Source organism: Enhydra lutris, unplaced genomic scaffold, assembly GCF_002288905.1.
Source record: "Enhydra lutris kenyoni isolate GAN:26980312 unplaced genomic scaffold, ASM228890v2 scaffoldscaffold39, whole genome shotgun sequence".
Taxonomy (NCBI): Eukaryota; Metazoa; Chordata; class Mammalia; order Carnivora; family Mustelidae; genus Enhydra; species Enhydra lutris.
In genome coordinates, this window is record NW_019154123.1 from 11,193,493 (window position 1) to 11,220,587 (window position 27,095).

Consider the following 27,095-nt stretch of genomic DNA (forward strand, 5'->3'; position numbering starts at 1 on the left):
GCTTTTGCATAGCAAAGGAAACAGTTAACAAAACCAAAAGACAACTGACAGAATGGGAGAAGATATTTGCAAATGACATATCAGATAAAGGGCTAGTGTCCAAAATCTATAAAGAACTTAGCAAACTCAACACCCAAAGAACAAATAATCCAATCAAGAAATGGGCAGAAGACATGAACAGACATTTCTGCAAAGAAGACATCCAGATGGCCAACAGACACATGAAAAAGTGCTCCATATCACTCGGCATCAGGGAAATACAAATCAAAACCACAATGAGATATCACCTCACACCAGTCAGAATGGCTAAAATTAACAGGTCAGGAAATGACAGATGCTGGCGAGGATGCAGAGAAAGGGGAACCCTCCTACACTGTTGGTGGGAATGCAAGCTGGTGCAACCACTCTGGAAAACAGCATGGAGGTTCCTCAAAATGTTGAAAATAGAACTCCCCTATGACCCAGCAATTGCACTACTGGGTATTTACCCTAAAGATACAAACGTAGTGATCCGAAGGGACACGTGCACCCGAATGTTTATAGCAGCAATGTCTACAATAGCCAAACTATGGAAAGAACCTAGATGTCCATCAACAGATGAATGGATAAAGAAGATGTGGTATATATACTCAATGGAATACTATACAGCCATCAAAAGAAATGAAATCTTGCCATTTGCGACGATGTGGATGGAACTAGAGGGTATCATGCTTAGCGAAATAAGTCAATCAGAGAAAGACAATTATCATATGATCTCCCTGATATGAGGGAGAGGAGATGCAACATGGGGGGTTAAGGGGGTAGGAGAAGAGTAAATGAAACAAGATGGGATCAGGAGGGAGACAAACCATAAGTGACTCTTAATCTCACAAAACAAACTGAGGGTTGATGGAGCAAGGGGGGTTGGGGGGGTGGGCTTATGGACATTGGGGAGGGTATGTGCTATGGTGAGTGCTGTGAAATGTGTAAACCTGGAGATTCACAGACACGTACCCCTGGGGATAAAAATATATTATATGTTTAAAAAAAATAAAATTTATAAAAAAAAAAAAAAGAATAGCTTAGTGGACTTATGCCTCCATCAGAAAGGATGAATACCCAACTTTTATAGCAACATGGACGGGACTGGAAGAGATTGTGCTGAGTGAAATAAATCAAGCAGTCATTGATAATAATGATTTGATTATTATTAAAAAACCATATGATAATAAGTCAATTATCATATGGTTTCACTTATTTGTGGAGCATAACAAATAGCATGGAGGACAAGGGGAGTTAGAGAGGAGAAGGGAGTTGAGGGAAATTCGAAGAGGAGGTGAACCATGAGAGACTATGGACTCTGAAAAACAATCTGAGGGGTCTGAAGGGCGGGGGGTGGGAGGTTGGGGGAGCCAGGTGGTGGGTATTGGAGAGGGCACATATTGCATGGAGCACTGGGTGTGGTGCAAAAACAATGAATACTGTTACACTGAAAATAAATTAAAAAAATAAAAAATTAAAAAAATTAAAAAAAAAGAAATGGGCAGAAGACATGAACAGACATTTCTCCAAAGGAGACATCCAAATGGCCAACAGACACATGAGAAAGTGTTCCACATCCCTCGGCATCAGGGAAATACAAATCAAAACCACAGTGAGATACCATCTCACACTAGTCAGAATGGCTAAAATTAACAAGTCAGGAAACAAAAGATGCTGGCAAGGTTGCAGAGAAAGGGGCCCCCTCCTACATTGTTAGTGGGAATGTAAGCTGGTGCAGCCACTCTGGAAAACAGTATGGATGTTCCTCAAAAAGTTGAAAATAGAGCTACCCTATGACTCAGCAATCACACCACTGGGTATTTACCCAAATGTAGTGATCTGAAGGGTCACATGCACCCAAATGTTTATAGCAGCAATGTCCACAAGAGCCAAACTAGGGAAAGAACCTAGATGTCCATCAACAGATGAATGGATAAAGAAGAAGTGGTATATATATTCAATGGAATACTTTACAGCCATCAAAAAAAATGAAATTTTTTTTTTGCAATAATGTGGATGGAACTAGAGGGTATTATACTAAGCAAAATAAGTCAATCAGAGAAAGACAATTATCATACAATCTCTGATATGAGGAATTTGAGAGGCAGTGAAGGAGGTCGTGTGGGGAAGGGAGGGAAAAAATGAAACAAGATGGGATCCGGAGGGAGACAGACCATAAGACTCTTAATCTCAGGAAACAAACTGAAGGTTGCCGGGGGGTGTGGGGGAGAGGGATAGGGTAGCTAGGGGATGGACACTGGGGAGGGTATGTGCTATGGTGAGCACTGTTATTTGTGTAAGACTGATGAATCACAGGCCTGTACCCTGAAGCAAATAATACATTATATGTTAATTAAAAATAAAAATAAAAAATTAGTTAATGGGGCAAACGAAATGATAAAAAGAAAACTCTAAGGTATCTGGGAGGTAACAACTTCAGGAGAAAGCCACCACCCCCTAGCCTGAGAGAATAAATTGGTTGGAATTATTAAAACTTGCTTTAAAAAGTAGCTCCATGGAATTGAAACTCAGGCCTCTGAGGAGGGAGCACTGCTCACTGGTGCTTGCATCCCTGGGTTCAAAGAAGGGTCCTGTGGCTAGGGCGCAGACTCTGAGACACCTGCTGCTGGCGTCTGATGGGGGGGCAATGAAGGTTCTACAAGCATTGGAGGAACTATAAACCAGACTCTGATGCTACTCTAGGGAGGAACTGCTCCTACTTGGGTAAAGAGGCATCATCAGGGTTACAGTCACAGAAACAGGAAGCAAAACTTGAACAGGAAGGAGCAGATCCCCCTTTCCTTCTCTAACCATACAGTCTCCATCTAGGGCCCCCTTCTGATGCTAGGTGGGATCAGCTTGTAAAGCAATAACGAATTAGGATTACAAAGCAAAGGGGGTGTTTGAAGCTTCAAGATAATAACTTAATAACTAGCACAGAGTATCTCGTTTGTACTGTATAGAGGAGGAAATCATAATCGTACTCTGACAAAGTATAAAAATACCCAGTTTCTACAAGACATCTCCCATGATTCCTATATCACCACTAATGAAAACATCATTGAAAGAAAAGTGCTGGTTATTATTTCTTCTGGAAGATAGATTTGTATAGGTGATCTCTAACAGAGAGGATATTAAGAACCTACCTATTAGACATCTTAGTGGCCGTATTTATATACATACTATTAACTTCCAGAAACATCATTTCTATTCCTATAAAAATCATGAGGATGCTTTTTAGCCAGGAAACATCTTAGGGATTGTGATTATTCTCCACAGATATTTATGGTGTCATCATTTGAATATCTCTATTTTCCCAGGGTGCTGAAGGAGAAAATATTGATCATAGAATATTCTGAAAGTCACTCAGTGTGTATAAAGCTAATAAAAAGGCATATTGTGGTCATGGTAGAATTTTCAAGGAGGCAATAATCATGGCTTCACAATGCCTATCTGTTTGACAGTTTTTCTTTTGTATAAAATGGATATTCATTACATTGTCCACATCTTTGTTGACTGAGATTAGACAGATTTAACAAGACAGGAAAATCTATACTCTTATACCAATTTTGACAGACCTAATAGACATAAAAATCTTTCTGATGTCTTTTCTAGAGCAGTTAAATGTAGTGGTCAACCACAGCATTCAGAACCTTCCTTTAATTGCTAGATTGGAAGTTCGGCCTCAGACCAGTATTCCTAAGTGAGACTTAAAGGGTATATACATAAATTTTGAGTGCACTGTGTTCTGAGAAAATTTCTTCAGAATAAATGGGAATGGGGCAGAGCAGAGAAGGAGGCTGTCAATCACCTTAGGCTTTCAAAGGCCATAAAAGGTAGGCAAAAAGAAAAATGCAAGACATAAGGGTTAATCTAAACCTCTCTCCGAATGGAGAGACAAAATAATGTGGTAACTCAGGCAACTCAGTCACCAGCAATCATATCACTTCCATTCTATTTCCTACATATGATAGTTCAGAGAATGGAAATACAGAATAAACACTTGATAATTTATGATGCTCTTATCAAAACTATCCCCAAATGGCCCAATGTATTGAGAGGTCACTAAAGATAATGTAATATTAAAAAAATGTGGCCACTGGAATCAGGTTACCCAAATGCAACACAATCACAGGCATGTTCCTTAACTGTCCATGCCTCAGTCTCTCGTTTGTAAAACAAGAAAAATAATATACCTACATAAAATTAATTGAGGTTAACAAAGTGTTGCAAAAATATAGAAGCTAGAGATTACAGCAGTTGATTTCTCTTACGTAGCAGCTCCCAGTTTGTGATCCTATTCTACTTGTTCTACTCACAGACCTTCCCCTAGGTAATTGTTCTACTCTACCTCCCCCTCGGTAATTGTTCTTCTTTGCTTTGTCAGAGTGGGCTCGTGGGCACACCCAGGAATCAGCTCACAGGAATGGAAACAGAACAGTGAGCCAGGCAAAAAGGTTGTCTTTTAAAGAAATGAACCATAAGTTGCACTTAGCATTTCTACTCACATACTGACCCATATATTTCACCTGCTTTGAGCAAAGTTAGTGTTTTTGTTTTCTTTGGATAAATATCTGAAAGTGGAATTACTGGATCATATGGTAGTTTTATTTTTAGTTTTCTGAGGAATCTCCATATTGTTTTCCATAGTGGCTAAACCAACTGACATTCCCACCAACAGTGCATATCATTCTGTTTCCTTCACATCCTTGCCAACACTTGTTATTTCTTATCTTTTTTGATAACAGCCATTCTAGTAGGTATGAGATACTATCTCGTTGTGGTTTTGATTAGCATTTCCCTTATGGTTAAAGATGCTGAGTATTTTTTCATGTACCTGTTGGCCATCTGTATGTCTTCTTCAGGAAAATGCCCATTCAGATTTTCTGCTCATTTTTAAACCAGATTGTTTGGGGTTCTGCTACAGAGTTGTAGGAGTTCTTTATATATTTTGGATATTAGCCCCTTATCAGATACATAATTTGCAAATATTTTCACCTATTCCATAGGTTGCCTTTTCATCTTCTTGATGACTTCCTTTGCTGTGAAGAAGCTATTTAGTAAGATATAGTACCACTTATTTATTTTTTTTGTTGTTGTTGCTTTTACTTTGGGTGTCAGTCAGTAACAGCTATCTAAATTACAAATTCATAGAACTACTAACCCAGCATTTTCTCATCTAGGTATATGTCCTACAGATATACCAGTACCCAGAGAAAATGACATATGTACAAAGTAACTCACTTGGCCTCAATTCTAGTAAGAGATTGGAAACAAAATAACTGTCCATCAATAAAGGGCTAGGTAAATAAATTATTTGTCTCACTTCTCAAATATTTTTATAGATCTTTGAAATGCTCATAGTCTATGAATACTCACCTGTGATGTCTGATGATTAAATTGGCCCCAACAGAGGCAGTAAGCCTCAATCTTCATCTCACTTTACCACAATGTTTTATCACATTGCCAGATCAGTTTTCTGTCACCAGTGAGGGTCACAGAGTAAAGAAATTGCTCATAAACACATATGTGTTTTCATTTCTTGTTTTCATCGATTCATTCAATTCATTCATTTGCTATCCATCAAATATTCACAGCACCTACTCTGTGCCAAGCACCTAATAAGTATTTTTGAAGTCAGGGATCTAATATGCATATGTGTACAGATTACAGGGGTTCTTTACTAGTAAGTGATGAGCTGGAAATTCATGCTCAGTGTACAACCACTGGGCATAAGATTTAGATGTAAGACAAACAAAGGTTGAGGTTTAGTTTGAACCTTTAGTGAGTGTGATAATGTAATGTGAGTGGAATTCAATCAGGACAGTTTTTACATAATTAATGTCTTTTGTTTCATATATTAAATGGCCCAATGTCATTATTATAACATTTAAAAGACATGACAATGGGGGTTGTCAAAAGTTAAGGCCCTAATATTCTAACAGCTCATGAATCCTAGAAAAAATCCAACCAATATTGGACAATAGGTAATTAAATGGAATGTCCCAATCTACCACTTCCCAAAGGACTTTGATGATGTTACAGAAGTGTCATTACGATTTTCAAATGGAAAGGATTTGTATTCAGTTTCTATTCCAATCAGGAAACTTTCCTTCCTGTACTGAAGAACTTTATTATTACAGAGAGACTATAACCCCCAATAGGCCAAAACACAGCGCAGTTCATAGAGACAATTATCTGGGTATCTCTTTAAGTACCTGAGTAGGGTTTTGACAGTATTTTGGTGAAATTTTCACTTGCACCCCATGAATTAATTCATTCAGTAAACATTCATTGAGTTCACATAGTATGTGCCAGGCACTGTGCTTGGCACATAATCAAGAGATGAATGGATAAAGAAGATGTGGGGTATGTGTGTGTGTGTGTGTGTGTGTGTGTGTGTGTGTGTGTGTAATGGAATATATGTGTAATGGAATATATGTGTAATGGAATATATGTGTAATGGAATTCAACCATCAAAGAGAATAAAATTTTGCCATTTGCAACCACATGGATAGAACTTGAAAATATTATGCTAAATGAAAGAAATCAGTCAGAGAAAGAAAAATACCATATTATTTCACTCATATGTGGAATTTAAGAATCAAAACAGATGAACATCTGGGAAGGGAAGGAAAATAAAATAAGATAAAAACCGAAAGGGATGGGATGCCTGGGTAGTTCAGTCAGTTAAGTGTCTGCCTTCACCCCAGGTCATGATCCCAGGGTCATGGGATCGAGTCCCACATCGGGCTCCTTGCTCAGCAAGGAGCCTGCTTCTCCCTCTGCCTGCCACTCCCACTGCTTGTGTTCTTGCTCTCTATCTCTGACAAATAAATAACACAATCTTTAAAAAAGAAACAGAAAGGGAGGCAAACCAAGAGACTTTTAATTCTAGGAAACAAACAGGTTGCTGGAAGGGGGTGGGGGATGAGGTAACTGGATGATGGGTATAAAGGAGGACATATCATGTAATGTGCACTGGGCGTTATATGCAACTGATGAATCATTAAATTCTACCCCTAAAACTAATAATACACTGTATGTTAACTAAATTGGATTTAAATAAAAAATTTTATGAAAACGTCAGCCAGGGCTACAATCATCTGAAGGATTAACTAAGACTAGAGGATCTGCTATCAAGGGGCTTACCCACATGCCTGACAATTTAGTGTGGGTTGCTGGCAAGAGGTCTCACTTTCTTTTTTCTTTTTTTAAGGTTTTTTTGGTTTTTTAAGATTTTATTTATTTATTTGTCAGAGAGAAAGAGCACAAGCAGGGGGAGCAACAGGGAGGGAGAGAAGCAGACTCCTTGCTGAACAAGGAGACTGATGTGAGACTCAATCCAAGGCCCCTGGATCATGACCTGAGCTGAAGGCAGACGCTTAACTGACTGAGCCACCCAGGCACTCTGAGGTCTCATTTTTCTCACTGCATGGACCTTCTTAAAGGGCTGCTTTGAGTGTCTGCATGACATGACAGCTGGCTTCTCCTAGAGAAAGTGATAGCAAAACATGCAAAGTGGAAGCCGTAATCCCTTTAATGACCAAATCTCAAAAGCCATATACCATCTCTTCACCATGTTGTATTCTTCAGAAAAAATTCACGAAGTCTGGCCAGTCAAGTGAGGAAGAATTAGGCTCCACCACTTGAAGTGATAGTTTCAGAGAATTTGTAGAAGTATTTTAAAATCACCATGATCATCCTATGTGCTTTGTATGCTTCTAGTCCCCCAAATAAAAAATCCTTTAATATTTCCTATAAACCTGAAACTCTACCAAAAACAATTTTATCCTTAACTCTGGCTAACCTGGTAACTGAAGATACAACATGACTTTTGTGGATATGATAATCATGTAAGCAAGTTGCTGTTTTCACCGTGAATAGATTAATGGATGCTTAATAACTGACAATTTTGCAGTTTTTCCATAAATATTAGTTATTTTTTTTAATAGGCCAGCCAGTCTCTCTGGAGCCTGACTTCCTAGCACTCTACAAGTGAATTTTTCTTTCCTTTTCTAAATACTTTGATCTCTCAGCATTCCTTTAGACAATGTGTGCATAGGACCTCCTATCTTACTCTTTAATTCTTCCAACCAACCTCATAGAGAAAGGAAGTTGTGGAGAAATGGGAAACAAAACAAGATGACCCAAGCAAGACCAGAAGGCAACAGGAGCTTACAAGGGGGAAATGGTTGTGTTTCTTCTTGCCATCTTACACTTCCCCATTTCCATAAGAAGACCCTTCCCCAGGTACCTTCTGCTCCTTCAGCCTGCGCTGCAGAATGAATATGCATTGAACAGAGCCAAACCAGGAATCTGGAATCCTGCAGTATGAGGCAGAGCCACCCCAGCTGACCCTCAGACTCATGAGCAAGAATATTATTTTAAGCCATCAGATTTCAGTGTAATTCATTGGGCGGCATAAACTAACTAATACATCTAGTTCTATTTAGATGACCACTGCAATACCAATAAGTTGTAACTAGAAAGCATGACTGTGACAGAAAACCACATCTCCTGCATAAACCACGTTTTTAGAAAAGGAGGGGGAAATGGTTCTCAGAGGAAGGTTGTGGCAAGGAGTAAGGAGTGTGCTAGGCACACAAATCAATAGGGATGCACCAGAGTTTGAAATTCCCTAACCTCCACTTGTGTTTTCCCCCCTTTATTCGATATAACCCTTCACCCAATGAATTAGAGTTTCTCTCACCTAAGACTCTTCTACTACAATTTAATATAAGTGCTTTTTGGAGTCAGTGAGATTCAAAGAAGACTTAGAGAGAGAGAGAGACCACGTAGTTTCAAGCAAAGGGCTCAGTAGTTTGAGTGAGAAACTGGAACGAAGGGCCTGGTGGATGCAGGAGAGAAGAGAAAGCAAAGAGTTGGAGTGGAGTGAGGACTCGTACACAAACACTCTACCTGACAGGGCACACACAAGGCTGGTCTGGTCTTTTCTACTTCTGCTGTATCCTGCAGAATGCGATGGGAAGTGTTGAGAAAGCATGTTGGAAGACTCATTGAAAATAATGCCAAGAGAAAGCAAGAGGACTGGGGCTCTCAAAATGGCAGCCATGACTGGCATTTCTCCTTTTTCTTATAAACCATGATTCTGTCTTCCCTCCCTTCTCTCCCCACACATCACCACCAACAGAACTAAATACAAAATATGAAATACAGAAAATACGAAATGAATATTCGGAGTCTATACCTGTGCTATTCCCCTATTTACTATAATAGCTTGTTCTTTAATCCAGAACTCTTCTGTAACATACCACTAATCATTTCGGGGTTTTATTCCTCTGTTTAAAGTGTGCCACATGTCCTGTCAAAATAACTTCTTCTAGCTGCATAACAATTGTGAGTGGCCTGTGATCACCTTGTTAGAGTGTCTTTTGCACCCAGAGCTGGTTGCCAGATTCCACGTTACTTACTTCCTGGCCCCACTCCTGATAACTTATGCTCCATATATCATCTCCTTCCTCTTTTTTTGCTGGCAATTGCTGGGGCCTAACAGCAATTTGCAGTTATTTATGCAGCTTAAACCCTATTGTCAACATCCTTATCCTCTATACACAACCATTCCAGTGGTGTGAGCTGAGTTTTTCAGGAATAATGGGTGAGTAGGGGAGGGAGATGGGCTGAGGTTAACAGAAGCAAGGCTTCCTGGGATCCTCAGCCAAAGCACACATTGTTACTGAGCTGCTTTTTTCCCTTCTTGCCTCTATTTGGGGTGGATATTCATTTGGAATTAAAAACAGATCACAGCTTTCTGTTTGTTTGCTATTGTCAGGTCAGACCAAGCACTCAGGAAGAGGGTGGTATCACTATGTGCATAGAATTTTCTAGGCAGTTTAATAAGAATGATGAAATTTGCCTGCATTTGCATATCATCTTCTCTCTTGGGCTCTCAAAGTCCTCCCAAAACAGAATGTAATCCTCCTAGAAGTCAGGTGAGGCACGGGACATTGTTCCCCCTTACTCCCTCAAGCCTATTATAGAGGATATAGTCAGGGAAAACAGGTGAAAGTAAATAGGAGGGAGGTCAAGGCTGATGCTTTCCTAGGGAACCAAAATTGCAGCTCTTGCGCTACTTACAAAAAAAAAGAAAAAGAAAAAGAAAGAAAAAAAAAGAAAAAAAATCCCTTGTGTATGGATTAATTCAATCTCCACTGGACTGACAGCCCCATGCCAGGTCACACAGCTTGGTGAGTGGAATATGGACTGGAGTTAGGCACCCACTCACCCCTTTAGCCAGGCATTTTTGTACATGGCACAAACATACAACTCAGCCCTGAACTCTTACATCCAATGAAGTGAATTAAACCTTTGTACTTAGAATTTTGTCAAAGGGGCTCATAATATCCCCAGTACATAGCTGACCAATTGAAGAGACCACCAACACCTTAACATCTAAGTAGAAAACTACAGTTTAGAGACCTCTAACAATCTTTGCAAACATTATCTCATTTATTCAAAAAGTATTTATTAAGCACTTAAGTTGAAAGCACTAGCCCCCTCCAGAAGCCTAAAGCCCTTTGGGAAGACAATAAAAATTGTAATAAATAACTGTAGCTATGGTAGGCAGTTTCTGACATGGTCCCCAGTGATCCTCACATCCTGGTATTAATGCTGTTGTATAATGTTCCCCTTGAATGGGGGCCAGATCTAGTGACAAAAAAAATTTTAACACATTCTAACAAACAGAATACAGCAAAAGTGATGGCATATCACTTCATGCTAAGATTACAAAGACTGCTTCCATCTTGCTGTTCTCTCTCTCTTGCTGGTGTCCTCTCTTACTCTCTCACTTGCTCACTCTGATAGAGCACTCAACCACATTGTGAGATGCCCTATGGAGAGGCCCATATGGCAAAAAACCAAGGGAGGCATCCGGCTAACAGCTTTTAAAAAGCTGAGGCCTCAATACAACAGCCCATGAGGAACTGAATTCCGCCAACAACTACACGAATGAGCTAGGAAGTAGATCCTTCCCAGGAAAGCCTTGATAATTCCCCGTCTACCATTCAAGATTTTTCTCAGTTCAACCCAGTGTACCTCGTCAATAATACTTCCTACTACACTCTAGCCAAACAGGGATCCTTATGGTTAGATCACAGCCAGTTCATCTCCCTTTCCATGGCTTAATCCCTATTGTTTCCCCTACTTCGAATATTCTACCCTTTCTATCAGAATTCTCCCCCAAATTCCCTCCTGATTCTTGAACCACTTCTTACCCACTGAACCTCTGGAGTGATCCATCATAGACTCCCGTTAGTTTGCAATTCCAGCAGAAACATAATAAGTTACCAAATATGCATAATTGAAAGTATGAAATGAATTAAGATTAAAGATCCAAGCTGAGAAGTCTAGTTTGGAGAGATGAGATTCTACCATTAACTTTGACCATAGTCAAGATATATTCTAGAGCTGTCTGTCTATCAACTCCCTAGGATTCTTTTGCTTATCACCCTGTCTTTAGTAACTCATCATTATTAGTCCGTAGAAAGTATGGCAACTTACATTCATAAGCATGAAATTCTTAGAGTTCTCAGACACTATTTCTTATCTTAATGAATGATATAGTAGTGCTTCTTTTGAAGTTCATAAAAGAGGAGGAGCCAGGGAGATCCCTCATGATTCTCTGAGACTCAAGAGACTCAAGAGAAGGATATATGAATGGTCATACATATAGATATAGGTGTGGGTAGAGTTATAGCACACAAGATAGATGCTGATGACCTAAAGTTGATCATTGAAGAACAAAATAAGAAATCGAGAAAAGGAGAAACATTTTTGATAAATTGAAGTAGTAGGTTACTAGGGAAATGTAAGAAAGCTAAAATTTCATTCACGTACTACCAGACAACAAAACTAATAATTAGTGATCACCTACTAGCTACCCTAGATTACATTATCCTCTCTAATTATCACAACAACCCATTTTACAAAAGAGAAAATGGAGGCCCATCCATGTTACTTTCGGTAAATTACTTCTGGTGACTGGTGAGACCAAGATTCTAACACCAACATGGCTGAGTCCAAATCCCATGCAACTCCTTGCTGGACATCACACCTGGAAGACATGGCCCCATACATGTTTAAGAGGTATCATATTATTTTTCCTGGTTATCACTGGATGAAAGGTAACCTATATTATCCTTCCTGAAATGATTCCACTTCTTTAAACAGCTTTACCAATATAATCTGTGTCTGTAGGAAAGCCATCTTTCTCTATGTCTCTAAATAAAATGAGGAGCAGACTAGCCAACTCACCAAGATTTCATTGTGAAGATAGGGATAGATGGCGGAATTTGAGGGAATCAACTTATCCCACACCAGGTCTTCTGATGTCACATCCTTATTCTTGGAAAAAACCTTAAATGGGTTTTTTTATATCAGATGCAAGTTGTCTTTATAGCCCCTTAAAGAGCTTCTATGAAGAGATATTGGCATGCCATATTTTTTTTAAAAATGTTTTGTGGACATGCAAGAGGATATAAGATACAGCCTTATCCCAAAAATATCTCAAGTAACTGCTTGGGATTGGTACACTTTCCTGAGCTTTCTAGAGTCATCCATTCAAAGAATGTCAACTGATAGTGTCTAATTAATGTACTATATTGACATTAGACTAGCCTTGCCATCCTTTCTCCTTCCGCATCATCTGACAAACCTGAGGGTACAGAAAGAGTCAGGGGGATGCTGAAACTAGATTTATCAAGGTCTGGGAAGCATGGGCCTGGGAACCCTGAATGTGTCCTGTGAACAGAGGGGGGCAGCAGAGAGCTGCTGGAAAGGCACACTCATTAGGGAGCCGCTGGTTCTGGTTATTCTGGAGACACTGGCTGAGAGATCCTGCCCCAAGAGGTGTAACCCAAATAGAGAACTTAGAAGGCTGAGATCCTTGACTGGAATCTGCAAATAGGACCCTCCATCTCCCAAATGACATGCTTCTGATCGTGTCATCCTCTTGCTAAAAAGTCACTTTCATCAATGGTTCCCCATTGCTTAGAACACTTGTTCTCGAGATTTAGTGTGCATCAACATCACTTGGAGGAACTGGTAAACATAGATCACACTGGGCACACTTCTAGAATTTCTTATAGTTTAGGTCTGGAGCAGGGCCCAAGAATTTGCTTTTCTGCAATGGTCTCAGGTGATGCTGATATTGCTGGCTCCTGTTGGCTCAGGGACCATACCTGTGAACCACTGGCTTAGAAACTGCTTGCACTGCCCCCCTACCCCCTATCTAACTTCTCTTCTAACCACTCAGTCCCACTTGCATCTCCCCTCCCACACACGCACCCTCACAATGTGTCTCATCTGGGAACTTTCTTCAGCTTCCCAAGGGAGCCATGTTTTCCCACACCACTTAGCTTATTCACATTTTCCCTCTCTGCTGAAACATTTTCCTTCCATCTCTTTACTGGTGAATGCTTACTTATCTCAAGTCTCGAGTTAGAAGCCTCCCTCCTGTGAACTCCCATGTTGCCCTGCATTTAACTTTCCACGCTATGTTGTGTTTGTGTCCCAACCAGTCTATCAGCCTTTTGGGAGCAAAGGCTCATAAACTTACACACCATTATAAATCCTCGGTCACCAATCTCATCTGGAGTCTCACAATAATCGTTCCACGTTTCTCTGATCACCTCCCTCTTCTGTTCTCAATGATTATTTCAAACAGTCTTCACTTTCCTCAAATCCCTAACCTTCCCACCTCCTCTATCACACTCAACAGATGGCCTTGCCTACTCCTTCACAGAGAAAATAGAAGCCACCATGTAGAAACCTCTCCACTTCCCACCATCAAACCTACAAAGCCACACTCACCACATCCCTCTGACCTCCTATTATAACAGAAGAGCTGCCTCTACTTTCTAACGCTACCTAAAGCCAATCCCTCCAACTCTATTGTTTTCTCCCTCCTGCTTCCTCAAAACCCCCACATCAACACACCCTCTTCACATATCTTCAACTTCTTCCAATTTTCTCCCTGCCATTTTTAAAATGTATTCAACTCTCTCCTCTATATATAACCATCCCCCTTCTGCTACATATCACCCTGAAATTATCATCTTATTTCTGTTTGCTCCTGCCCAGCCAAAAATGTCTAACTTTATGATTTCCATTTCCTCATTTCCCATTCATTCCGTAAGATACTTTTCCTCAAACACTGTTCGTACTAAGCTTGCCAGGGACCTTTCTTTAGCTTAATCCCATAGTAACTTTTCAGTTCCCGTCATGCTTGGCCCCATTGACTCCCTCCTCCATGGTGAAGCCCTCTCACCGTTAGCTTCTGTAACATCCCAGTCTGGTCTTCTACCTGTCTGGCATTTCCCCCTTTAAGGCCTGGTCCTCCTCTACTTCACTTGTAAATGCCAGTGTTTTGTCACACTTGATCTTAGAACTTCTTGTCTAAAGTCTGCCGGGATAAGCTTATCCATTCCCATTGATTCACTTACTCTATATGTACCAACTTTATATGCACAATTCTATATGTACCACTTTACTGGATAGGTCTCCAGCTCTCTGACGTCATATAACCAACTGTCTTCTCTAAGTTCTTCCTTTGATGCTCTACAGACTCCACTGAATTTATGATCTTCCAGTAAATCTGCTCCTTCTATGTGCTTCTTATTGAAGAAACTGAATGTCAGTAGCCCTGGGGACACATACTTGGTATCTCCCTCTGTGTTGTACTCCATATGTCACCAAATCCACAATCCCCAAATTCCTCTAGCCTCTCTCCATCTCCTCCAGAATCCCCTCTCTCCTGGATTATAGCTGTAGCCACCACTGTCCTTGCAGTATCTCTGACCCCTCCAATTCATTTTTCCCACTTTGCTAGAGGGGCCTTTCTAAAAACAAATGTCACTGCCTTGCTTAAATCCCTCAATAGCTATCCATCGCCATGAGAATGATTCAGTCTTGTCTTGCCCCTTATCCAAGCCACACTGGCCTTTTTCAGCTACTCCAAAGCACCAAGGACCTACCCACTTCAGGGTCTTTACATATGCCATTCTCTTTCCCTGGAATGCTTGCCTCACACCCTTCTTTGCTTATCAAACTCCCACTCATCCTTCAGGGCTCAGCCTCAGATTCTCTGAGGGAAGTTTCACTGACCCTCCACCACCACCCACTATATACCAAGTCAAGGTTACCAATTAAACACTCTCATAGCATGCTATTCTCTTCCTTCAAAGCACTCATCACAATTGTGGCTAATTAATTACTTGCAAATTTATTTTTCAACGCTTCTCTCTCCTTCTAAGCATAATTCAGGCAGAGATCAAATCTTTCTTATGCTCTACCCTATCTCTACTACCATTGACAATGCCTGGCTTGTACTGAGCTGACAACAAATCTTTGTTGAAAAAATAATGATGACATGGGGCGCCTGGGTGGCTCAGTGGGCTAAAGCCTCTGCCTTCGGCTCAGGTCATGATCTCAGGGTCCTGGGATCGAGCCCCACATCGGGCTCTCTGCTCGAAAGGGTGCCTGCTTCCCCCTCTCTCTCTCTGCCTCTCTGCCTACTTGTGATTTCTGTCTGTCAAATAAATAAATAAAATCTTAAAAGAAAAAAGAAAAAAGAATGATGACAGAAAATATATGCCGCAATTTGAGATTCCACACGTCATAGGCTGATTAGTTTGTTAATTCTCTATATTTGCCATGTCCTCTATATTCACTAGATAACAAAATAATAGCCCATATTTCTTCAGAGCTTTCTATTTGTCTGGCACTGTCCTAAGTGTTTTACGTTCTCACAAAGTTCCTGTGAGCTAGATACTATTACTTTCTCCATCTTACAGTAGAGGCAACTGATGCACAGAGACATCAACTATCTTGCCAAAAAAACACAGAGCTAATCAGTAATGAGCTGAGATATAGGTCCTATGTTCTTAAAAACTATAATATACCATCCCTCAAGATAGTTATATACAGGGAAGATCTCCATGAATGTTGGGACTTGTGCATTATTAAGGCTGCTGTTACAAAGAAAGGAAGGCAAAAAAAAAAAAATAGATACATCAGTGGTTCTCAAAATTTAATATACATTCCAATCACCTACAGAGATTGTTGAAATACAGATTGCAGACTCCATTACCAAATTCAGTAGGTCTGAGGGGTGAAGTCCAAGAATTTGCATTTCTAACAAGTTCCCAGGTGATCCTGAAACAACTCGTCAAGGATCACACTATGAAGACTACTGCAGTACATAAAGGACTTTCCCAAGATTTTTCCACTTGAAAAAATACAGAGTAACTTTCTCTGGCATTTTGCCCTCCTATAATAAACAAATAGGAAAGAAAAGCTTCAAAAGAAAATTTTAAATTCAAACAAAATAGAGCAAGGGTAAAGTGATGTTTCACATTCCTCATCTGCTAGATCCTCCTCCTATCTTTTCTGCAGCCTCACCGTACGAGTTATTGTATGCACCTCCTTCTGAAGAAATAAGAGTATTTGCATCTAACAAGATGAGTGTCTTACCTCACTTACCTTTTTAATTCTCACAACTCTATAATGTCACATTATTTCCCCATATTAGAGATGAGGAAACCGAGACTCCAAGAAGTTAAAGATCACAAGTTCCAAGATCAAAAAAACTATAAAGTAGAGTAGTGACTCAGATTCAGGTTCTTGTGACTCCAAATCCCTATCCTTTCCATTAATTGACACTGTGACATTGTCCTTCATATTTCTTCTTTTTTTAATAGATTTTATTCATCTTATCTTAATTTGAGAGAGGGAGAGTGTACACACACAAGCAGGGGAAGGGGCAGAGGAGGCAAAGAGAGAGAGAGAATCTTAAGTAGACCCCATACTGAATGGGGAGTCAAGGGCTCCTCTCCATCTCACCACCCTGAGATCGTGACATGAGCTGAAACAAAGAGTCAGACGCTTAACCGACAGAGCCAACCAGGCACCCCGTCCTTCATATTTCCATTGACCTTTTTAATTCTCTTAAATGTACAAAAAACAAAAAGTAATCTCTCTCACACTCATACAGAAAATGTCAACTGAAAAAAACACACACAAATCTAAATCCATCTATCCCTGCAAAATATGCTTTTAATGTTTCTTCTTTGGGTTCCTTCTTTGAAGTTGGTTGCTACTCATTTTAAATGTTTAGTGATAAGAAATCAAAATCTTGAATTAAAGAATTATTAGACCCTCTGTAAGAAGTATATAGCACCCCCAAAACAACCATGGCCTGGTTTGTCTTTCTAGAACCACCAGACAATCCTAAATTTTATTACCTCCCTGGTGTGGTTGAAGAAGGCTTTCAGAATTCCACTGCAGTGCTGTGAGGCCATACATCCCCCAGGATTAATCACAAATATTTTATAAAGATGAAGTTTCGTTATATCTTTGTTCTTTGTATCTTGGCTTTTGTTGGCGCATTTTAATTAGGATCTGGTATCTGCAATAAACAGTAAACATAAAGAGCTTTGCAAAAATGTATTAGACTGTTTGTTTTCACACTCTAATGCATATTTGCACAATTTTACCATGAAAAAAGGAAAACATGCTAAGCTCTTGGGCTCTATCCCAAATGTCCTGGAATAGAATCCGGAAATTACTAAAAATGCAACCAAACCTCATCATATTCCAGCAATTAACCTAAGAAACGAGGGTCCATTCTCTGTATAAAAAAAAAACATTTTCAAGGGGGAGAAATCTGTGGAGGAGGATGCTTCTCGATAACACACGTATCGCATTCTCCAAACCTGTTTTGAAATTTGGACTTTTTCCCTTTCATGCTAAAAGAGCTTACTTAATAAACAAATTAGGTTGGGTGATGTTTTATTTTTCTCTTTCAGAGTGTTAAGAAAGCTTCTGTTACTAAGCAAAGACAGAAAGAATGGTTAAGCATAAGACGGGAATAAAATAATCACATGTTGCCACGTAGCTGGGGATCAATACTTTTCCTGCTAAATAGTTACACACTAGAATGAATTATTAGTAAGCAGTAGAATCATGGCAAGTGCTAATGACAAAGGACAGGCTGGGGGGTTTTATCTGAACATAGCCTAATCAAAACATAGCATGAACTTTTAAAAATCTCCAAATGTGGCTCCTATGTACAGTTGTTATTGATAGGGACACCTTGATAGTGTTCAAATGTGATGTAAAATCATAAAAGTGTGAGAAATTCAGAGTCACAGAGTGATTTTTTTTCTGTATCTATCCTTAAATATGTTTCCAAATAAAATACAGGATTAAGTAATTTATTTTGTTGCATGATTTATTTATGGGTTGAAATGCAGCAGATAAAAGGCATAGTCCCAGGCATCAACTTAAAAGATTAAAATCATTACATTTTATTAGAGGGAGACATATAAAAATGCCAACATGAACTGTAAAGAAAGGAAAACTACTAGCTCACAGGTCCCAAGTCTGAGTTAGACTTAGTGTTTTTAACTCCCCTTTAGGGGAATGATAGGCCTGAATTTAATTAGAAATCTGTTTTTTTAAGATTAAAGTTGTGAAAAAGTTAAAAGGTTGGATCATGCAAAAATAAAAATGACTCTGAGGATCTTAGGGAATTTGAACTGGTAAACTTAGATTTTATTTCCTGCCAACTGTTTGCGGGAGGATTAAGAGATGTACAGGAATTATTAGTTTTAGATAAAAGCCAGCATTTTATAAAGCAATTAATTTTTCATTAGTTCCACATAATTTTGGCAAAAGATAGTTTTGTTCCAATAAAGTTATTACATTTCAAGAGGTTACTCTGAAATATAGCCATTAATTTCGCATTAATTTAACCAGATTTATAATAGGCTAAACTACAGGCAGGAAAGCAGTAATAGTTTTTTACAGAATATAGTAGAATTAAAAGGAAAAAATTAAGATGAAAAATATTTTAAAAACAGGTCATAAAATTTCTAAATTTCTAAGCACGGTTATGCATTTACTTAAAAGACATTCTCCTGTAATGTTTGCTAAGCAGATAAAATGAATTTTATATAGTCCACCTTAAGTTTTTGCAGGGGTTATCTTGTAACTATCAGAAATAAGTATTTTTATTATGACAAATTTACTTTATATTACAATAAATAAAATATACTTAAGGATTGAAAAAGCAAAACTTGTTAGCACTGAAAACCTTGTTCACAGAGCCATCAACTCTCCTTCCCAATGCTTGAACTACCTTTAATGCACCCACAAAATTCCACTCAGATGGCCAAAGCACCCAGATTGTTGGAGTATTCTCACCTCCAGTTTGAGCTCTTTAATCCTCACTGGAATGAGAAAGAAGTCTAGTTGACTAAGTCCTAACTGGAGAATGTTTCTTGTCTGTTTATCTCCAAATAGGCTTCAGTGGTTACCACTCTACCACCAGCTTCCTGTTCCAGCCCACAACCACCTCTTTCCAGCTCACTGTGATGTTCTCCCACTAACTCTTTCAAATCCCATGCTTGTCCCCCGACCCCATTCAGGTTCCATGCTGTGAACAGAAGATCTTTGTTAAAAAAAATAAGTCATGTCAACCCTAATTGAAAATCCTCCATTGATTTCCCTGGCATCTTGAAAAAAATCTCATTCCTTACCTTGGCCTACAGAACCCATGACTTGTTTCTCTCCTCTGAGTTACACCTTCTCTCTCAGTGGGTTCATACCAACCCAATGAAGTTCCTTCAAGTGCCCTACAGCCAGTCCCACTCCCAGTCATGTACCAGGCACTACTAGGTAAGTGCTGAATCCCTATGTTACCACCACTTTGCTTTTAAGACATTTGTCCCAACATGTTCTTGATGAGACTGTCAATCTAGTTTTTGGATGTTTTGGCCTGGTTTTGTGCCTCTCCTTGTCCTTTAGACTGGGCACCCAATACACTTATTCATACAGGATCTTTACTCACCCTCAAACACTGCTTTGTTACATACCCTCCCTGATTTGGTGTAAGCCCAGAATCTTTTACATAAACATTGCTCAGATAAGGAGTAGGTTTGCTATTCATACCAGCCACGGGGGGTCCAGGGATGCACCACATTCTAACATTAACCTATTCTCTAATGATTGCATTTGTATTTATATTGTCTGCCCGGAGAGATCATTAGGTCTTTGAGGGTAAGTAATGTAGTTACTTATTTAGTCACATTAGTAATATTCTGAGGACTTGTCAGATAGCATATCCAACATGGGCTCAGCTCAGAACATTGGTAGGACCTTGTGATGAGCTACCTCATAGAGGGACATTAAGGCCAAACTAGGAGGAGGGCAGATCATTCATTCACTCATTCACTTAATTGGCATCCACACAGCAACTTCCATGTCCTGATAGCTATGCTAAATGATGCAGAATGAAATGAATAAAACATAGCTACTTACTTTTTATTTCTTTTCAAATTCTTGGCATCCTATCATCATGAACATGATGCACACGCACATACACACACACATTTTTGCTTCTCTGCTCAGTATCATTAAGTTCACTTTAAAAAGAATAGCAGATCAGTGTGTGTATATATAGAAACCCCAAAAGATAAAATGGAAAAACAATGAAAACTAACAATAGAATCCAATTAAATAGTACGTTATTGGATAAACGTACAAAAATCAATTTAATTCTTGCATACAAATAATAATCAAATAAACAATAACCAAGTAGAAATTTTCCCATTTGCAATAACAATAAAAAACATGTAATAGTTAATAATAAACCTCATAAGAAATATGCATAAAGAAAACTCTAAATTTTTGAGGCACATAAATGTCTTATGTAATTTAGATGGAATATAATGTTCTTGTATCAGAAGAGCTTGGAGGAGTCAAGATGGCAGAGGTGTGGCAGACTGAGATGACATCAGGATACAGGAGTTCAGTTAGATAGTTATCAAACCATTCTGAACATCTACAAACTCAACAGGAGCTCGAAAAGAATAAAAGCAGCAATTCTAGAAACAGAAAATCAACCACTTTCCAAGGAGACTCACCTTCCTTCTCTGGAGGCAGGAATCTGCTGGGTTTGGAGACTCCAAATGGGGCCTGTGCCAGAGACAAAAATGCTCAGTCACAGGCCAAGTGAGCTCAGAGCATGGCGGAGACCAGGGAGACGGGAGTGACTGAGCGCTTTTCTCTGAGGGTACACTGAGGAGTGGGCCCCCAGAGCTCTCAGCTCCTCCGGGCAGAGATTGGGAGGCTGCCATTTTTCATTCCCATCCTCCAGAGCTCTACAGAAAGTGTTCAGGGAACAAAAGCTCCTGAGAGCCAACTTGAGCAGATTACTTAGCCTGGCCCCTGGCAAGGGCAGGGCAATTCTGCCTCCAGCAAAGACATTTGAGAATCACTGCGACAGGCCCCTCCCCCAGAAGATCAGCAAGAACATCCAGCCAAGACCAAGCTCACTGACCAAGAACAGCGAAATTCCTGAGGAGGGGAAAGCAAAGCATGGAATACATGGCTTTCTCCCCATGATTCTTTAATCTTGCAAAGTTAATTAATTTTTTTAACTTTATTTTTTTATTCTAAATTTTTTTAACTTTTCCTCTTTCCTCTTTTAACTTTTTTTTAACTAGTTTATCTTAACAATACCTTTCTAAAAAAATCTTTCTTAAACTTTCATTATTATAGTCATATTTTATCCTTCATTGTATCTAACTTTATTTTTTGTATACATATAGAATTTTTTCTTCTAAAAAAATTTGGGATACAACTTCTTCTAATAGATTAAAATATACCCTAAATCTAGCACAGGGCTTTGTTCTAGTCTCCAGCCTGAGCAAATTCTCTTCATTTTCTTTTTCATTCTTTTCTCAACCAACTTATCTTATCAATTCCTTTTTTAGAATTTTTTAAAAATTTTCATCTTTATAGTCGTATTCCATCCCTTCATCATGTCTACCTTTATATTTGTGTGTGTGTGTATATATATATATATATGTATATACATATATATATATATAAGTTTTTCTTTCTTTAAAATTTTGGGAGGTAGTTTCTTCTAGACCAAAATACACCCAAAATCAAATGGGTGGCTCTGTTCTATTCACCAGTCTAATATATATATATATATTTTTTTTTAAATTCTTTTTACTCCCTTTCTTCTCCTCCCCCCACCCCCCCCCCGATTTGGGGTCTCTTCTGATTTGGTTAGCATACATTTTTCTGGGGCCTTTGCCACCCTTTTAGTATTTTATTCTCTTGTTCATATATTCTTATCTGGATAAAATGACAAGGTGGAAAAACTCACCACAAAAAAAGGAACAAGAGGCAGTACCAAAGGCTATGGAACTAATCAATATGGACATTGGTAATATGTCAGATCTACAGTTCAGAATGACGATTCTCAAGGTGCTAGCTGGGCTTTAAAAAGGCATCAAAGAACTTAGAGAAACACTGTCTGGAGAAATAAAAGCCCTCTCTGGAGAAATGAAAGAACTAAAATCTAACCAAGCTAAAATCAAAAAAGCTATTAGTGAGATGCAATAAAAAATGGAGACTCTTACTGCTAGGATAAATGAGGCAGAAGAGAGAATTAGTGATATAGAAGACCAAATGACAGAGAATAAAGAAGCTGAGCAAAAGAGAGACAAACAACTACTGGACCATGAGGGGAGAATTTGAGAGATAAGTGATACCATAAGATGAAACAATACTAGAATAATTGGGATTCCAGAAAAAGAAGAAAGAGAGAGGGGGGCAGAAGGTATATTGGCGCTAACTACTGTAGAGAATTTCCCTAATATGTCAAAAAGAACAAGCATCAAAATCCAGGAGGCACAGAGAACCCCCCTCAAAATCAATAAAAATAGGTCCACACCCCGTCATCTAATAGTAAAACTTACAAGTCTTAATGTCAAAGAGAAAATCCTGAAAGCAGCCCAGGAGAAGAAGTCTATAACATACAATGATAAAAATATTAGATTGGGAGCAGACCTATCCACAGAGACCTGGTAGGCCAGAAAGAACTGGCATGATATATAACACCAAATGAGAAAAACATGAAGCTAGGCTATCATTGAAAATGGAGAAATAAAAAGCTTCCAGGACAAACAAAAACTAAAAAAAAAAAAATTGTAAACACCAAACCAGTACTACAGGAAATATTGAAAGGTGTCCTCTAAGCAAAGAGATAACCTAAAAGTAGTAGACCAGAAAGGAACAGAGACAATATACAGTAACGGTCACCTTACAGGCAATACAATGGCACTAAATTCATATCTCTCAATAGCTACCCTGATGTAAATGGGCTAAATGTCCCAATCAAAAGACACAGGCCATCAGAATGGATTAAAAAACAAAATCCATCAATATGCTGTCAACAAGAAACTCATTTTAGACTCAAAGACACCTCCAGATTTAAAGTGAGGTGATGGAAAACAATTTACCATGCCAATGGGCATCAAAATAGACCTGGGGTGGCAATCCTTATATCAGATAAATTAGATTTTAAGCCAAAGGCTAAAATAAGTGATGAGGAAGGACACTATATCATACTCAAAGAATCTGTCCAATGGGGCACCAGAGTGGTTCAGTGGGTTAAAGCTTCTGCCTTCGGCTCAGGTCATGATCCCAGGGTCCTGGGATCGAGCCTCGCATCGGGCTCTCTGCTTAGCGGGGAGCCTGCTTCCTCCTCTCTCTCTGCCTGCCTCTCTGCCTACTTGTGATCTCTGTCTGTCAAATAAATAAATAAAATCCTTTAAAAAAAAGATATTATTAAAAAAAAAAAAAAGAATCTGTCCAACAAGAAGATCTAGCAATTTTAAATATCTATGCCCCTAACATGGGAGCAGGCAACTATATAAACTAATTAATAACAAAATCAAAGAAACACATCCACAATAATACAATAATAGTAGGGGACTTTAACACACTCCTCACTGAAATGGACAGATCATCCAAGCAAAAGGTCAATGAGGAAATAAAGGCTCCAAATGACACACCAGACCAGATGACATTACAGATATATTTGGAACATTCTATCCCAAAGCAAAAGAATACACATTCTTCTCTAGTGCACATGGAACATTCTCACATCAGATCACATCCTGGGTCACAAATCAGGTCTCATCCAGTACCAAAAGATGGGGATCATTCCCTGCATGTTTTCAGACCACAATGCTCTGAAGCTAGAACTCAGTTGCAAGAGGAAATTTGGAAAGAACCCAAATACATGGAGGCTAAAGAACATCCTACTAAAGAATGAATGAGTCAACCAGGAAATTAAAGAAGAATTGAAAAAATTCATGGAAACAAATGATAATGAAAACACAACTGTTCAAAATCTGTGGGACATAGAAAGGCAGTCCTGAGAGGAAAATACATAACCATACAAGCCTTTCTCAAGAAACAAGAAAGGACTCAAGTACACAACCTAACCCTACACCTAAAGGAGCTGGAGAAAGAACAACAAAGAAAGCCTAAGCCCAGCAGGAGAAGAGAAATAATAAAGATCAGAATAGAAATCAGTGAAATAGAAACCAAAAGAACAGTAGAACAAATCAATGAAAATAGGAGCTGATTCTTTGAAAGAATTAATAAGATTGATAAACCCCTGGCCAGACTTATCCAAAAGAAAAGAGAAAGGCCCCAAATGAATAAAATCATGAACTATAGAGGAGAGATCACAACCAACACCAAAGAAATACAAATAATTATAAGAACCTATTATGAGCAACTTACACCAGCAAATTGGACAATCCAGAAGAAATGGATGCATTCCTAGAGATAGATGAACTACCAAAACTGAACCAGGAAGAAATAGAGAACATGAAAAGACCCATAACCAATGGGTCACCAGTAAGGAGATTGAAGTAGTCTTCAAAAATCTTCCAAAAAACAAGAGCCCATGGCCAGATGGCTTCGCAGGGGAATTCTACCAAACACTGAAAGAAGAATTAGTACCTATTCTCCTGAAACTGTTCCAAAAAAGAGAAATGGAAGGAAAACTTCCAAACTCATTTTATGAGGCCAGCATTACCTTGAGCCCAAAACCAGACAAGGACCCCATCAAAAAGGAGAATTACAGATGAGTATCCTTGATGAACACAGATGCAAAAATTCTCACCAAAATACTAGCCAATAAGATCCAACAGTACATTAAAAGGAGTATTCAACACGACCAAGTGGGATTTACTCCTGGGCTGCAAGGTTGGTTCAATATCTGCAAATCAATCAATGTGATACAATACATTAATAAAAGAAAGAACAAGAACCATATGATACTCTCAATAGATGCTGAAAAAGCATTTCACAAAGTACAGCATGCTTTCTTGATCAAAACTCTTCAAAGTATAGGGACAGAGGGTACATACCTCAGTATCATCAAAGCCATCTATGAAAAACCCACTGAAATATCATTCTCAATGGAGAAAAACTGAGAGCTGTTCCACTAAGGTCAGGAACACAGCAGGGATGTCCATTATCACCACTGCTATTCAACATAGTACTAGAAGTCCTAGGGTCAGCCATCAGACAACAAAAAAAAAAATTAAAGCCTTCCAAATCAGAAAAGAATTCAAACTATCACCCTTTGCAGATGATATGATACTTTATGTGGAAAACCCAAAAGACTCCACCCCAAATCTGCTAGAACTTGTACAGGAATTCAGTAAAGTGTCAGGATATAAAATCAATGCACAGAAATCAGTTGCATTTCTATACAACAACAAGACAGAAGAAAGAGAAATTAAGGAGTCAATCCCATTTATAATTGCTCCCAAAGCCATAAGATGCCCAGGAATAAGCCTAACAAAAGAGGCAAATAATCTGTACTCAGAAAACTATAATGTACTCATGAAAGAAATTGAGGAGGACACGAAGAAATAGAAAAATGTTCCATGCTTATAGATTGGAAGAAAAAACATTGTGAAAATGTGTATGCTACCTAAAGCAATCTACACGTTTAATGCAATCCCTATCAAAATACCATCCTTTTTTTTTTCCCAAAGAAATGGAACAAATAATCCTAAAATTTATATAGAACCAGAAAAGACCTTGAATAGTCAGTGGAATGTTGAAAAAGAAAACCAAAGTTGGTGGCATCACAATTCCAGACTTCAAGCTCTATTACAAAGCTGTCATCATCAAGACAGTATGGTACTGGCACTAAAACAGACACATAGATCAATGGAACAGAATAGAGAGCCCAGAAATAGACCCTCAACTCTATGGTCAACTAATCTTTGACAAAGCAAGAAAGAATGTCCAATGGAAAAAAAGACAGTCTCTTCAACAAACAGTGTTGGAAAAATTGGACAGCCGCATGAAGAAAAATGAAACTGGACCATTTCCTTACACCACACACAAAAATAGAGTCAAAATGGATGAAAGACCTCAATGTGAGACAGGAATTCATCAAAATCCTTGAGGAGAACACAGGAAGCAACCTCTTCGACCTCAGCCACAGCAACTTCTTCCTGGAAACATCGCCAAAGGCAAGGGAAGCAAGGGCAAAAATGAACTATTGGGACTTAATTAAGACCAGAAGCTTTTGCACAGCAAAAGCAACAGTCAACAAAACCAAAAGGCAACCAACAGAATGGGAGAAGACATTTGCAAATGACACATCAGATAAAGGGCTAGTATCCAAAACCAATAAAGAACTTATCAAACTCAACACTCAAAGAACAAATAATCCAATCAAGAAATGGACAGAAGACATGAACAGACATTTCTGCCAAGAAGACATCCAAATGGCCAACAGACACATGAAAAAGTGCTCCACGTCCCTCGGCATCAGGGAAATACAAATCAAAACCACAGTGAGATACCACCTCACACCAGTCAGAATGGTTAAAATTAACAAGTCAGGAAACAACAGATGCTAGTGAGGATGCAGAAAAAGAGGAACCCTCCTACACTGTTGGTGGGAATGCAAGCTGGTTCAGCCATTCTGGAAAACAGCATGGAGGTTCCTCAAAAAGTTGATAATAGAGCTACCCTACAACCCAGCAATCACATTACTGGGTATTTTAAAGATAAAAATGTAGTGATCCAAAGGGGCACAAGCACCCTAATATTTACAGCAGCAATGTCCACAATAGCCAAACTATGGAATGAACCTAGATGTCCATCAACAGATGAATGGATAAAGAAGAAGTGGTATATATACACAATAG